Genomic DNA, 16069 nt, shown 5'->3' with positions numbered 1-16069 from the left:
CTCAAGTATTTCCTCGTCGCCGGGTGGAGGCTGAGATGCAGCTATATCAGTTGGAAGATCTCGTAAAATTTTTTTTGTTTTTTTAGTTCACGCTGATATTTTTTCAGTCTGCGCAGCGGTCTGTTTTAATACTGGAATAATACCCAGCTTTCTCCTCTCCTCCTCATTCTCAATATCCCCCCATATAGCTCTTTCAGTAGTCGCTGCAACTTCTTTAGTAGCTGTTGTTACGGGTTTAAATAACTGTTCTGTGCCGGTTGCGAATTCAACTTGTGCTTGCTGACGTTCTTGAAGTTTTTGTCTTACAGAATCTCTCACTGGAATAAAATGTTTGATTGCTTTTAGTCGCTCTCGAGCTAATCTAGTGGTATGTGCTTCTCCGATATTTGCCATCATTGATAACGCAATGATTTAATTAACAGCAGCAGAGGGACTGAACCGTCCACTTCTTTAGAAGGCCCAAATTATAAAATAATTCTTCATCGTTGTCAGAATTTGTCCTACTGGGAAGGCTTATTTTACAATTTGGAGCCTTCGTCGTTGTCAGAATCTGTCTTACTGGGAAGGCTTATTTTACAATTTGGAGCCTTCTAAAAAAGTGGTCTGTTCAGTCCCTCTGCTTAATATATATATATATATATATATATATATATATATATATATATATATATATATATATATATATATATATTAAATTTGATTCTAATGAGATTAGATCCACAGAAGTATACATCTGACTTGTACCCGAAGTTTCCTTTTTGAATTTAACATTTATGCAGTGGAGACAGCCACACATATTTGAATTTATTTTGAATGAAGAATCGATTGTATTTCATACTTTGTAAAGAGACTGTCATATATTTAATTATAAATGTTAGGCGTGCATTGAATATTTGATATAAACATCAGTAGCAAAGGACGGCATCGAGAGTCTAACGCAGGGGTCAGCAACCTACGGCACATGTGCCACAAGATAGCACGTCAAGAGGTTTTGTGTGGCACGCGAAGGGAAGCCAAAAATCTCGATTTTAAGTGTACTCTCTTACTGGTGGCACGCGCTCGTTCATTTTGTAATTTATCCAGAAAAATGTGGCATGCTATGTAAAATAGGTTGCCGACCCCTGGTCTCTGGGGATCCTGTGTTCAATAGGGTCAAAAGATTCGAGGGACAAACGGTAATTTATCAAGGCGCACGAGACAATGGTCTACGCCAGAACTGAAATACCAGATGCAGTGCCGGATTTAGGCATAAGCTAAACATGCTACAACTTTGGACCTCACAGTCTGAAGGGGCCTCTCACATTTAAAAAAAAAAACAAATAGGGCCTCTACAGCTTCCTATAGCTTAGGGCCTCGCTATGTCAAAATCCGTCAATGTCACCTTAGGTTTGCCATGTATAGTGAGCTTGTTTATAACAGTGTACTATATTAGATGGTTTGCGCATCGCATATATTACATGCTTCTGACAGTGACAGGTGTATAGTTCGCATTTGCTGAATCCACAATGGAAAGAATCTATGCATATTTCTATCCTACTGTAATGTACTGAGATTAAAATTTCCTTGCTTATTGTACGTGTAGAGCATGGTCTAAGCACATGACTGATCGAAATGGCTGTTCCAATGCAGTACCAGCTTCCGAAATTACAAAATATTTATAAAATGTTTCTTTTTTTTTAAAGTTATCGAGTTGTTTCTGTTTTCAATACAATGACCAAGCAGAGCAGGCATATTATTTTTTTTTTTTACAACTAAGTAAGACCAAGCTGTATGCTTTAGAGTGTAGAGTGTTTAGACTGATTTTTGTGAGAATCTCAGAAATATGCATTGGACAAACATCTTACAATGTGTGGCGTAATTTAAACTTGTGAGATTTTTTAAGCTGGATTTTTCCTATAGATGTATATAAAAAAATGGATTGTGTTCTTGAAAATTCATATGGTAAGTATACCATAAAATATGCTTTCATTTCTTGCTTAAAGTATAAATATTTTCTCCAACACGCACGCGCGCGCACACACACACACACACGTTAGGGTGCATCACTTGGATGGTCTATTAGTTTGACTTTTTGTCAAACATGAAAAGTAGAAATACTCTATCTCTCTCCTATGATAAACGTGCTTGAGTTTGTGAATTGTCTTATATATATATATATATATATATATATATATATATATATATATATATATATATATATATATAGTCTGGTGCTTGATGATAGATTCACAAAAAAAGTGACCAAGCAATCTTTTTCATGAAAATCACTTCATGGCATGAATAGCCACTGAATGGATAACAGCCTTCAATACCGTGCAGACAAATTCAACTCATTAAAAAAATGTCATACCTTCAAATAATCAATGTCATTTTCTAAGTCTACGATAAACGTTTAGAAGAAAATTTTCTAGCACAGCTCATGTATCTTATTTAAAATAAATATCATTATATCCCTTGTATTTCATTCATCACGTATGTACAATAATATCAATAGTACAGCATTCAGTTGTTAACGCTAATGGATTTGTAATTACTAATCTATTTATTTTTCATAAACAATCTTCAGTTCAAAAACTCTTACTGACACACGTTTGATTTGATAAATATAATGACACTGTTAAATTGATATAAACCCATTTCCAATCTATCTTGAGGACGAGTACTTTATATGATAACTTTCTTACCTGAATATCTTGTGCATTTGAGTTAAAACATGGCATTTTTTAATTTTTATTTTTATAATGTTTTTAGTAGTTGCTTTAAAAGAGGCTTTATAAATATTATGAACAGTAAATGGAGACTAAGACAAATTAATAACTAGTACAAGAAACATTTTGAAGAAATATCATTTATTATCATATTAAGGTGAAAGAATATAAAAGTGATCACTTCGTGTAGAACAGTATGTATCACCAATACAACAAGCCCTTGGATTTGATGAACCGCTATGATAACCCATCACACCTTTCCCAGCAGGTATCATTGTCCGTTTTTGCTGGATCTTGGGAAGTAGGACTATTGCCAACATCAACTGAACTTTGAACAAAATGGTCATCCATGTGACGTCTTGTTTCCACCATCATTGTTCACACGCCGTTTGTCATACTGTTCACTCTGTAAGAACTTGTTTTGCATGGCCTATTTTCCTTTTGAGCACGAGACCTTGTCTGCATAATTTTCATTGATATCTCTTATAACATTAGAGTTCATTACATTATTCAGTTAACGACCTAAACCTAGGGTCAGAGATACAGAAAATGTTGAGTCTTCTTGAAAAATAGTACATGGAACCAGCCTTGATAGGATTCGGACTAAAACAAATTAATGACAGCGATGGGAAAGAAAGTATCCAAGCTAGAAAACACTTTTAACGGTGTTACAGATGAGCTGCAAGCAGCGTTGTGGAGAATTAAAGCAGAAGACAGGATAGTTCGAAGAGATCATAAGCCTACATTTCACAATACTGTTGGGATTGGAAAAGGTGATGAAAATGTCTCTGCACAAAGTGTGGCAAGTCAGGCATCACAAAGATGCACTAAAATGTCAAGACCTGCCCTAAGGAATAAGCAAATAAGAAGTTTGTCATCAAGGAGTGATAGTGAATCGGTTTTCACATCTAGTGCAAGTTGTCTCAGCAGCAAAAGGTGAAGGACAAGGAAAAGCACAAGCCTCAAGTGACCACCCTTCTTTGGAAAAGAGAGCTGGAAGGTGTGGTTCAATAGATTTGAAGAAGCTGCCAATCGTCATCGGTGGAAACTGGGAAAAAGCAAGATGAATTACTGCCATGGTTACAACGTACTGCAGGTCAATCTGTGTTCGGGCATTTGTCTCACAGTGTACATGCAGATTATGAAGCATGATGCAAAGAATTAGCTAGTCAATTTAGGATTACTGAAACTGCAAAAACATGGCATGACTGTCTAAGAGTATGAAGCTGAATTTAATAGGTCGTATGATAAGGCATATGCCAAGCATGATGAGTGACCAGACAAGATTTACTCAAAAAGCCCTTTAATGGGTTGCTAGAAGATCAAGCTCGCTTTCATTTTGAGTATTTTAAAGAACCGAAAGACATTGATGATGCCATCTTTGTTATTTGAATCTATATCTTGTGTAACTCCTGGTACATAATTTTATTTAATTTTTGTTATTTGTATTCATGGTTGTAAACTGTGTAGAATATTTTTCAATACATTGTTTACGTATTTTGAATCTGTTAACGCAAATTGCATAGGATCTATAAAATATGTTTATGTACGTGTTGACAAATAGTATTAATAATCGTACTAATAAGACTTAAAACGGTGACTAAGGCGTATTTTCTCAGTGACTGATCGGATATGGAAGTTTCGAGAAGAATTCTGTGGATTCCCATTGGTTGCATGAGGTCATATGAATATACTTAGTTCGTCGTAAATCATTAGTGAATCTTATCACATGGGGTTTATTGCGAAGTACAGTCGCAATAGACGGTGTCTATTGGAGAAAATTAAGCATTCAGTTTCACTCCTAATTCTGGAGTCATTCACACTTTTTGTGTTCCTGATGTAAGTCTGCAGACGTGTTTTATGTTGTACCTATATATTTTTAGGGAGGAAAACATTTATTTGGACTCTTTATTGGCGATAGAATGTGTTCATTATTTGGACAATACTATTATTCTAGAACTTATACATTATTCGAAGGAATTCTGGACAACGCCATATTGACAACGTCACGGTTCTTGGAGGACCGGCACATTTACGGTATTGAAAATTATAAGGGACTTTTCATTCATTTAGGACATTCATATACCTTTACAAGGACTAATATCGATTAATTTCATTATACTGTAAGTTCCTTTAATAATTACATTGTTTGTTAAGTTTCACAAAACTTGTTAGTTTTGCTTCTGTTCTGTTACTTAAATTTGTGACCATAGAGTAGTAACAATATTTTAAATGGTAAATTTCCAAGAAACATGTAAGCATAGAAACAAGAAGAGTGAAATACATGCAGTCAAAGAATGGAGGTATTCATACAGTGATGATGAAGATGGTAGTCTAGTGGTTGTAGATGAAACTCAGTCTACAGAGAAACGAGGTATATGGGCAGCACCACAGAAGAACAAGAAAACGCTTTCCCCAAAAATTGCAAGAATCTGCAGGAGATGAAGATAAAGTTACCAAGCTGAGTCACGTGGTGAAAGACAAAGTTACCGATCACACAATACGGCTGATTTTATTTGTGGTGATCCTCTCATTTCCAAAATTAATGTCCAACACAACAGATATGATAGAAAACTCACAACAGAGAAAACCGGACTCCATCAAAAGACAGTCTACGTTGTATAGGAAAAGGGCCTCGTTAGTGATCAAATTCAGCAATTGTCCAATGAGCTAACTATCATTAATATACCTGTCAACATATCTGTTTGTAGAGGTATACCAAAGTTAGTGGGCATATATGTTAAGGGTTTTGTACAGAGAGTACCAGTTATATTTGTAGTGGATACTGGCGCTGAGAAAACTGTCCAAGCTGAACATATATACAAGAAAATAGTCGTCTGAAGACCAGAACTATGAAGCAAATGATGTTTTGTGCATGCAAAAGGAGAATCACATCTGAATTATGGGAAGAGTAGTCACTTTAGAACTAGACACTGTCAAGATGGATAAATAAATCATTGTTGCTGAAGTTGAAGATGATGTTTTGCTTCGTATTGGTGCATTGCAAAGATATGATGGTAAGCTAGCAGACATCATTGAACCAACACATCTGCAATGGCTTATAGTCTTGCTGATCTTAATGCTACAACTACAATAATGGTTACAGTCATGAATCCTTTCATATCACCTGTCTCACTGAGACAAGGAGCTGTGATAGACACTGCCAAGAAAGTTAGACCTGGATTGCCTTAAAGGTGTTAACTCCAGAGGAAGATGAAAATGAAAAAGGGAATACCATTGACACAAGACGTATCAAGCTGATAGACAGAAACATAATATAGACGACCTCATGCAAGCTTCCAGATTATATAAAATATACTTATAAAGAAGGTAAAACTCTGACCAGGAAAACAAAACAAGCTCTGAGAAGTACACAGAACGAAAATCTAGTAAAAGATATACCTGATCATTTGAAAACCCTTTTAAGCGAATCATCACACTGGAAGAAGTTTCAGGAAGAGAAAGAATTGACACACCGGCTCACTGAGTTCCAAGATATTTGCTCCCATGATAAGAATTATTTAGGATTAACGAATCTTGCAGAATACACGATCGACATAGTGAACACAAACCCCATAATGCAGTCCTTCAGAAGAGTACCGCTGACATTCGCTAAGAGAAAGAAGTTATAGAAAAACTGAAAACAAGGCGTAATTAGAGAATCCAATTCTCCATGGGCATGTCCAATTGTGTTGGTCAGAAGGACAAATGAGACTGTGCATCCAAGTGTAGACTAAAGACTACAGAAAACTGAACGCTGGGACAAAACTGATGCTCATCCCATACATTGAGTCAATAAATTGTTACGGATATCTATATCACATATATTATTTTATAATATAGTTTTCATTTAAGTCGTTGGATTTATTAATTTTTTTAAATTCTTCAATTCTATGACCGGCATATACTAGAAGAAGAGTACATTTCCATTCATAAATCAAGCTCAAATTGCCAAGTTAATGTCAACATTACATTTCAGTCTAAATAGGCCATGAATATTGAGTGGAGGTCAGGAATACATCACATGATCTAGGGAGTACATTTGTACTGTTGATACGTCAGAATGCCCTAGTTGATTGGTTTAATTATTAAATAAAAGGTAAAGTTTTGACCAATAAAATATTTTGTAATATAGAACAATGTTAAAATACATGGAGTTATATTGCAGTGATTATGTAAAGGAATTAGACGCACAATGTAAATCTAAAGTTATCAGTCTTGCAAGATTCATGAGTGGAAATTATATTTGTTTATTGTTCATTGAATCTGCAGAGTTGAATCAGGATTTGCTGTTTATTAATTTCGTTGGATTACTGTGAAACATTTAATGGACATTTGTGACATTAAAATTTCATTGGATTTACATTGAACAAGCAAAAACTTTTGGGGCAGTGTTTCTTCAGTTGCGCTAGCACATAAGCATATTAGGGCCTTTCAACTGGAATACTTTTGAAGTGTTTCATATTGCCGTGAAACTTAACAGAATTTATTAAATTCTGGGAATTCATACCATACTGTAAGTCATTTTTAATTCTTTCACTTTATTTTATATTTTAGGGAAATAAATTTACATTTTGAATTATAGAATGCTTGCTAGGGTTTTTGCTTTTATCTTGTTATGTAGTTTAAGTACCAGGATGTAATAGAACTTGATATTTTTTTTTATAGCAACTTAGATCTTGCCAGTTAGGAATGAAGACATCTCTAAGACTGCATTTATGACCAAGCATGGTTTATTTGACTTTACAGTAATGTCACAGGTTTCGACCAACAGTCCTGCACCTTTTCAATAAGTGGTAAAGCTTGCATTTAAATGACTGCAGTACTTTTCCTTTATCATCTATATACATTATATCATATTGTATGGAACTACTTTTTGTGAACATATGTAAAGATGCGAAGCCATGTTGCAATGTTCGCAAGTGACCAAGTTGAGGCCAGACAAGTGTGAATTTTTAAAGGATCAAGTCAGTTTCATGGGACATAGAATCTCAAAGTATGGAGTAAACCTTGAGCAAGATAATGTTGCAAAAATACTCCAATGGAAGGATCCAGAAAATGTGAGTGCACTCAGTCAGTTTTTGGGTATCTGTTCCTCTAGTAGATGCTTCATTTGAGACTTTACAAAGATAACCAAGCCATCGTTTGACTTAACCAAGGACAGCTCGTCGGAATGGACAAAAGAGTGCCATGCAACTTTCAATTTTTTCCAAGAGATGAAGGAACATTAATCTTTAACATTGATGCATGTGATGCTAGAATAGGTGCATTCCTATTCCAGATTCAGCATGGCCAAGGGTCATCACGCATGCAATTCAGTCACTGAACAAGTCCAAGTAAAACTACTATCTTACAGATATGGAGTTGCTGGACATTAAGTACTTTATTGAATATTTTTTTTCACACTGCTTGATGGTAAAAAATTCAAAGTAAGAAGTGAACACCAAGCTCTGAAGTGGTTGTTTAGTCAAAAGGTTCAGCAGGGTCGAATAGCTAGATGGATAGAAATATTGTCCGGGTATCAATTTACAGTAGAGTAACATCTTGCTATTGTAATCTGAGGGACTGCAATTGCTCTGATGTAGACACAGAAGAATGTGTTAAATGTGGACCATGTAAATGTCAGAAGAGGGCACAATAAATGCAAAGAAGTCCATATTCATTTGCAGTGAACACTTGTCGAGTGAAAATAAATAAGCTGAATGATCAAATGTGGAACAGAGTTGTGGAAAAAGTACAAATGAAAATTCACCATGATTGTCAACTCATCAGTCATGTCCTGGTACTGATCATGGCAACTTCATAAAATTTACGCATTTTCCTCTGAAGGACAGACAGGAATACCGTTACAACCATCAAGTCAGGTATCAAATGAAGAATGATATAGGACAACTGGTCGAGACCAAAGCTAAAAATTAGCCTGGTTGGGCTGGGAGTAAAAGCTGGTCTGGTTAGAGCAGGGTTAAAAGTCAGCCAACTAAGACTGGTCCGGCGAGAACAGGGATAAGGTGAGGCTGGGAGTAAGTACTGGTCAGCCGAGACCAGGGATATGGCATGGTCATGTATTATGTATATTCAATTGTTTGTTTGTTAGTTATAAAATTTTAAGAGTACAGACTCGTAACAGAAAATTTAGGGGCTCGTCCTCAGGATACGAATTTCGCTAAAATATTTCAGAAAACTTTCTTTTAAAATATAAATTTTCCTATTTTCGGAATTTTCTAAATCCCAGGTATTATTTCACATTTTAGAAATCTTTGGTAAAATCAGCCATCTAAAGTGGAGATCTTTATTTCAAATCCTACCCAGGAACACTTAAGACTTAATATTTAAAAAAGACGAATCGCTTCAACTTGCCAGAAAATATGAACGTTCTGAGGAAAACGCTTCCTTAATGAAGCAAGAAATACAAATATTTTGGTGCAAAACAGTGTTTTGGATAAAAGTGCTTTGGATTTGATTAGTAAGTCTGTATCAGTAAGGAATTAAAAGAAAAATAGAAGATGGAATTAGAGTTAAGAAAGCCTGAGCTTCAAGACAGACAGATACAGTTAGATAAAGAGGAAAGAGAGAGGAAAATGTAGCTACAGAAAAAAGAAAAACAAATGCAAATGCCATTGGAGAAAGAGGAGAGAGAGAGAGAGAGAGATACAAATGCAAATGGCAAAATAGGAGAGAGAGAGAGAGAGAAACACGTGCAAATACAACTGGAGAAAGAGGATATATATATATATATATATATATATATATATATATATATATATATATATATATATATATATATATATGCATGCAAATGCAAAAAGAAAAGGGAGAAAGAGAATGTCAATTAAGATTAAAAGAATTAGAACTGGCAAGTGAAAAGCACATCCCCACTTTACATAAAAATTCAAGTTTTGATGTTACTAAAAATACGAGGTTAGTGCCCCCTTTTAAAGAAAATCAAGCAGATAAATATTTTCCTCATTATGAAAAAATTGCTGAAAATTCGAAATGGCCAAGAAAGCATTGCACTCTATTACTACAGAGTGCACTTTCTGGCAAAGCCCGAAACACATATGCTTCCCTGTCAGCACAGCAAAGTGCTGACTATGATCTGGTTAAGGATTTAATCTTAAAGAGTTATGGGTTAGTCACTGAGGCTTATCGAAAAAAATTCAGGAACTATAAAAAAAGAATCTGGACAAACTCATGTTGAATTTGCAAGAGAAAAGAGCAGTTATTTGATAGGTGATGCTTAGCCAATAAAGTTGATCAAGATTACGAAAATCTGACAACTAATATTACTTAAGAGTTCAAGAACTGTGTCCAGAGTGACGTTAAGACTCATCTTGATGATCATAAGGTCAAAACTTTAGAAAATCCTGCTCGAACTGCTGACGATTATTCCTTAGCTCATGAAGTTTCTTTTGTAAGCAAGTCTTCCAACCAGCAGTCTTCTGGTAAAAAAGTATTTCAGCCTAATATAAGCCCTTCAAAATCTATATCTGGCACAACTTTTAGAAATCAATTTTCGAAGAAGATTGATCAGAAGTTCTTATCTCTTCCTATGTACTTATTGGAAAAAGAAAAGACGATATTTCTCATTGCTACAAATTAAAAAAAAAGCATCCTAATCAAGAAAGATCTATTTCTAAGTGGTCAAGGTCATGTATTGAAAGCAATACAGTTGTAGCGTCTAATAAGTCCCCGTCTGATTTTATTATGGAGAATTATGAACCATTCATGTCGAATGGTACTATATCACTCACGGGTTATTCGGCCAATCCTATCCCTATAAAAATTGTAAGGAACACATGAGCTTCTCAGTCTTTTATTATCAGGTATTTTGCCTATTTCTGAGAAGTCTTCTTCTAATGAGAGTGTTCTTATTCAGGGAGTAGAGTGTGGCTTTGTTAATGTTCCTCTCCATTGTGTAAATTTGTCATCAGACTTGGTCTCAGGACCCATGACAGTTGTAACAGTGTCGTCTTTAAACATTGAGGGCCTTCATTTATTAGTAGGCAATGACCTAGGTGGAGATAAGGTTGTGGTTAATCCACTTGTAACTGTCAAGCCTTGTTTGGATCAGAAAGTTGATCTTATTGAGAGAAAAAAATCCCTTATTTATGCCCAGCTTGAGCAGTTATAGCACTATGGCAAAGAAAGCTCTTGACTGATGTTGATCAGGAAAGTATTCCTTTAGCTGACACATATTGGTCAGGCTTTTGAAGAGATCACTTTTACTTCTCGTTTGGGTCAATCAAAAGGAATTGATGACAGTGATTCTCTTTTAACTACTCATTCTCTTTATTCTAATCAGGGTGACAAATGACAATAACTTGTCGTCGAACAGGAAAAAGATTCTAAGATCTTCAAACGGCCATTAGTGAAACTGAACCACAGAAGTACCCATTTGTTATTTAATTAAAAATGGGATTCTTATGGGATAAAGAAGACCACCTCAGGTACCTGCATGTGACGAGTGGTCGGTAAACTAACAAATTGTAGTTCCAAAATTGTACCGACACAACCTATTCCTGCATTTGACGATGAATTTAGTAGAATAATGGTAGATTGTGTCGGTACCTTACCCAAGACCAAGTCAGGTCACCAATATTTGTTGACTATAATGTGTGCATCAATAAGATCCCTAGAGGCAATTCCTTTGAGGAGTATTAGAACTATAACAATAGTAAAAGCTGTCCAATCTGATCAAGTGTCAAATATTATGTCTGGAATTTCCTAGCAAGCTATGTACAAATTAGGCATACAACAATTCAAGTCTTCTATCGCCCTGCAAGCCAAGTGGCTTTAATAATATTTCATCAAACTTTGAAAAATATGTTTCAGTCATATTGTTTTGATACAGATAAAATTTGGGATGAAGGCGTTCTGTTACTTTTGTTTGATAATAGGGAATTAGTTCAAGAATCTTAAGGATTCAGTCCCTTTGAACTAGTTTTTGGACATACTGTGCATGGACCATTGATGCTGTTAAAAGAGAAACTTCTTTCCAGTTAAGATACCGAAATTACTCTTCTCGATTATGTTTCCAATTTTAAGTGTAAGTTGTCAAAAGCTTGTGAGGTTGCAAGAACTACTCAGTCAAAAATGAAATTAAGGTATGATAAAAATACAAAGGATATAAGCTTTGAGCCTTATGATAGAGTTCTGGCTCTCTTGCCACAAAATCCTCTTTAGGCCAGGTATTATGGTCCTTATACAGTTGAAATAAAAGTAAATGATTTATTTTATGTCATCAACATTCATGAGAGGTGATAACAAAAACAACAAATCTTCGAAATTCAGAAATTATGAATAATTTGGAGCAGAAACATTCACATTTGCAGCAGCAAGAAAAAATGAACTAAAACAATTACTTGAATATGAGCACTTATTTATGTTCCTATAAGAACAAATAAAATCTACAGTGATGTTGAAATTGTAAATTACACACCTATGAAACAACACCCATACTGGATGAACCTTCACAAACAGGAATGTTTAAAATAAGAAATTCAGTATTTGCTGGAGAATGATTTCACAGAGTCGAGTAATGGTGACTGAAGTTTACCATGTATACTTGTTCTGAAACTAGATAATACTTTCTGCATGTGCACTGAATATAGAAAGGTGAACAGTGTGACTAAAACTATTCATTTCCAAATTTGACCTTCTTAAAGGATTTTGGCAAATTCCACTGACAGAATGGGCAAACGAAATTTTGACATTCATGACTCCAGATGGACTTTATCAATATAAAGTGCTGCTGTTTGGGATAAAAGTTTCGCCTAGTACTTTTCACTGTTTAATGAACATGATTACATCTGGTCTAGATAAATGTGATGCTTACATCGATGAAATCATCATCATAAATGGCACATAGAAAGATCATTTATCAACAATTTGGAAATTTTTTGATAAATTTACTGATGCAAATTTGACTAATAATTTATCTTTAAGTGAGTTTTGCCATTCTTGTGTAATATTTGTAGGGCATTGTGGGACATGGACAAGTTAAACCTATAGAAGCTAAAGTCAAGACTATCTCTGAATTCCCTGTACCTATCAATGCAACGGAGTTTTGGGTATGGCTGGATAGTATCAGAAATTTTGTTCCAATTTTCCATAATTGCTTAACCCCTGACAAATTTATTGAACAAGAAAAACAAATTTCATTGGTCTGAAAAATGTCAGGAGGCTTTTGATAAGTTAAAGACAATACTTAACAATGCACCAGTTCTTACAGCTCCAAATTTCAGTCAATCATTCAAATTGTTGGGGTTAGAGCAGTATTGATTCAAGAAGATAAAAATGGCGTTGATCCAGTGTGCTATTTTTCTAAGAAATTAAACAAGCACCATAGAAATTATTCCACAATTGAGAAGGAATGTTTAGCTTTGATACTGGCATTACAACACCTTGAAGTCTACATTAGTTCAGCTCCTTCTCTGTTTATTATTGTGTTTAGTAATCACAACCCATTTACTTTCCTCAGCAAAATCAAAAAACAAAAATCAGACATTATTAAGGGCGATTTTGATGTTGCAGGAATATAATATTGACATCAGGTATGTTAAGGGAAGAGACAATTTAATAGCAAGTGCCTTCTCATATGTATGGAAATATATTGTTTCATGCATACTTTGTTATTCATAAGATTTCATCTTATGTAATTTTATTTACCAAATATATATTTGACTTACAGTAAAAAGAAAGCTTCAATGTGCAAATCTTTCTTTTTCTTAATGAGGGAAAGTGTTATCTATATTTAATTTACTTTTTTGTTTGTTAGTTTTAATTTTTTTATATATTTTATTACAAGATATTGTAATGTAACATTTTATGCTGGACTTGACCTTATCCAAAATTCAGTTCATTTCTGCTTCACCTGACTGTTTTGTAAAAATTTTATTCATTGTAAACAACTAATACATAGCTAAATTATTCTCTCTGTGTATGGGCTTAATATCAGGATCATTATTTAAAGAAGAGGTAAATATGTTAGTTGGGGTCAACGTTTTGGAGTTTCCTAAGTGAATTATACATAACCCAGGTTAATGTTTTGCCATTCCAGAAGGACATTTTCCATTAGGTAATTTTATTTTTTAGAAAATGTTAATTGTGGCCTAAGGTCAAGCAGAGAACTGTATAATCTTGTAATTGTGAGGACTTGGTCACTCATGCTTTAGCATCTAACCCTTTCAAGTTCTATTATGTTGTAACCAGTTGGGCTAAAGTGTATTTTCTTTAAATTATTGAATTCAAGTGATTATTTTCTCTGGAAATACAAAAGTGCTCTGATGAAATTCTTGGATAAAAATATTCACTGCAATTTATACTGAATTCAAACCTGGAATTATATTACTGTGATTCAACAAAAGACTGTTGACACATCAACACTCTAATAGCTATAACTGACACATTGCCTTCAGTTTTGAGATTTCTTTAGGACTTTTACTAATATTTATTCAGGACTTTAAATTACTAGGACTTGTGTCTATAATTCTTGGATCAGTTTGGGATTTAGTTTGCAATACCATAAGTTGTTTTTTCTCATTTTCACATTGTATTGTAGGGAAATTAATTATTTGTTGAATTTTACCAAGCTTGTTGTCTTTTACTCATTTCTGTTACTTATTTTAAGAGCACAGACTCGTAACACTTGCAAAACCGAGTTTAAAAGCTGGTGAGGTGAGACCAAAGTTATAGCTGGTCAGTTGAGACCAGTGTTACAGGTTGGTCTGTTGCAACAAAAATCAAAAGTTAATTCCAATGAATGAAGACAAAAGATTGATAAGTTGAGATAAAAATTCAGGACATTCTGACTTTCATGAGAGTTGTCTGCTGCATTTGAAGATGGGGTTCAAGCTAAGGAGAGGGTCCATTACAGAAGCTGTAGAGTGAATACAATACATGCTTCAGGTGCAACTTTATGCAAGCATACATGGATGCAGTAGAGTAGCCCCTCGTGGCGATACAGTACAGCTTTATCGGATCTTACATTCCATGGTCACAAAATTACATTTCATTCAAAGCAATTACAGCAAAAAGACTACAACTCTGGTCAACGTTTAAGACAGTTGGGAGAGGACAAAAGGCCATGTGCACAAGAGCTTGCCACATCAAGTCTGACTAAATGCTGTTATAATGCCATTATGTACTTCAATGTGAATGACCTTATTTTGAACCAAGGTAATGTCTTCATCAAGTTTAATAAAAGAGATGGTTCAAGCTCATATTTTCAATTATTCACTCCGAGGGCAAGCAAAAGGTCATTCATCATGACAATACAAAACCAAGTAGGGAAGCTACCCTCCTAAAAGGATCAAAACTGTGTTAGATTTTTAATACAGTTCTCTTGTAGCTGTTAAGAGCCCTACTGTGGTGTAAGATGTAATGCAAATTATCCATTATTACACACCACTTACATTTTTTCATTTATTCCAGTTTTAACATGGCTGCCAACAGATTGGGATGTCAAATTTTATCAATACAAGGAGATGGGCCAAAAAGTGCCTAGATGCCCTTGTTACACTAGAGAAAACATCTGAGTTACTAAGCATGTTTATAGTAAACACACTGCCCTGGATTCTGTACCACTCGTTTACTCAATCTGCAAGTTTACTTGTTCAAAACAAAGTGACCTGGAGCAGCATATATCCAAAGCATCAAACAATGGTACAAGAGCTACAGAGCCTGGGTGAGACTAAATGAGATGACCAGCCTACTACAACACCCGCACCACTGTGTGATAGTAGATAAAGATATGAAATGGCTGACAAAAGCAGTGAGACATTTTTTGTTCCATTCACGAATAGTCAAGCCCATCTGAATCAAGTTGCCATATGCTATGCTGGAGGAGGCAATGGTTGCAACCCGACTGTTGGACAAGCCTAACAATGACATCCTCCCAGTACTATTATAGATGGAAGGACCAGGACACATACCATTTTCTGACAGGTCTATCCATAAATTTAAGTAGTCTATTAGCCACAGCTCTTGCTCCATATATCAATGCCCTCACACCTACCAGTAATTTTCCTATTACTGCCCCATTGTCAATAGCAAATATCAACAAACTCAATGCCTCTACATTAACCAACTGGGATACCTTGTCTGCCAAACAGTGTAATATTCCCAAACCAAAAAAGGAATTATTTTAAAAATAGTTTACAATACTCTGGATCTTTGCTCTGGAATAGTATTCCAGTTGAGATTAGAAATGCCTGCTCTACTTCCTTCTTCCAAACCCAATATATCCAGTGGCTTCAGAGATGCAGCTTAAATAAATAAATTACTTTGTACAAGGGCCTCAAGGTAGATTAGTTCTAAGCTAATTGTGTTACCTTCTTTAAATAAAGTCATTATTATTATTA

This window comes from Sinohyriopsis cumingii, chromosome 6 (genome assembly GCF_028554795.1).
Source record: "Sinohyriopsis cumingii isolate HCF-2022 chromosome 6, ASM2855479v2, whole genome shotgun sequence".
Lineage (NCBI taxonomy): Eukaryota > Metazoa > Mollusca > Bivalvia > Unionida > Unionidae > Sinohyriopsis > Sinohyriopsis cumingii.
This window is presented reverse-complemented; position numbering follows the sequence as displayed.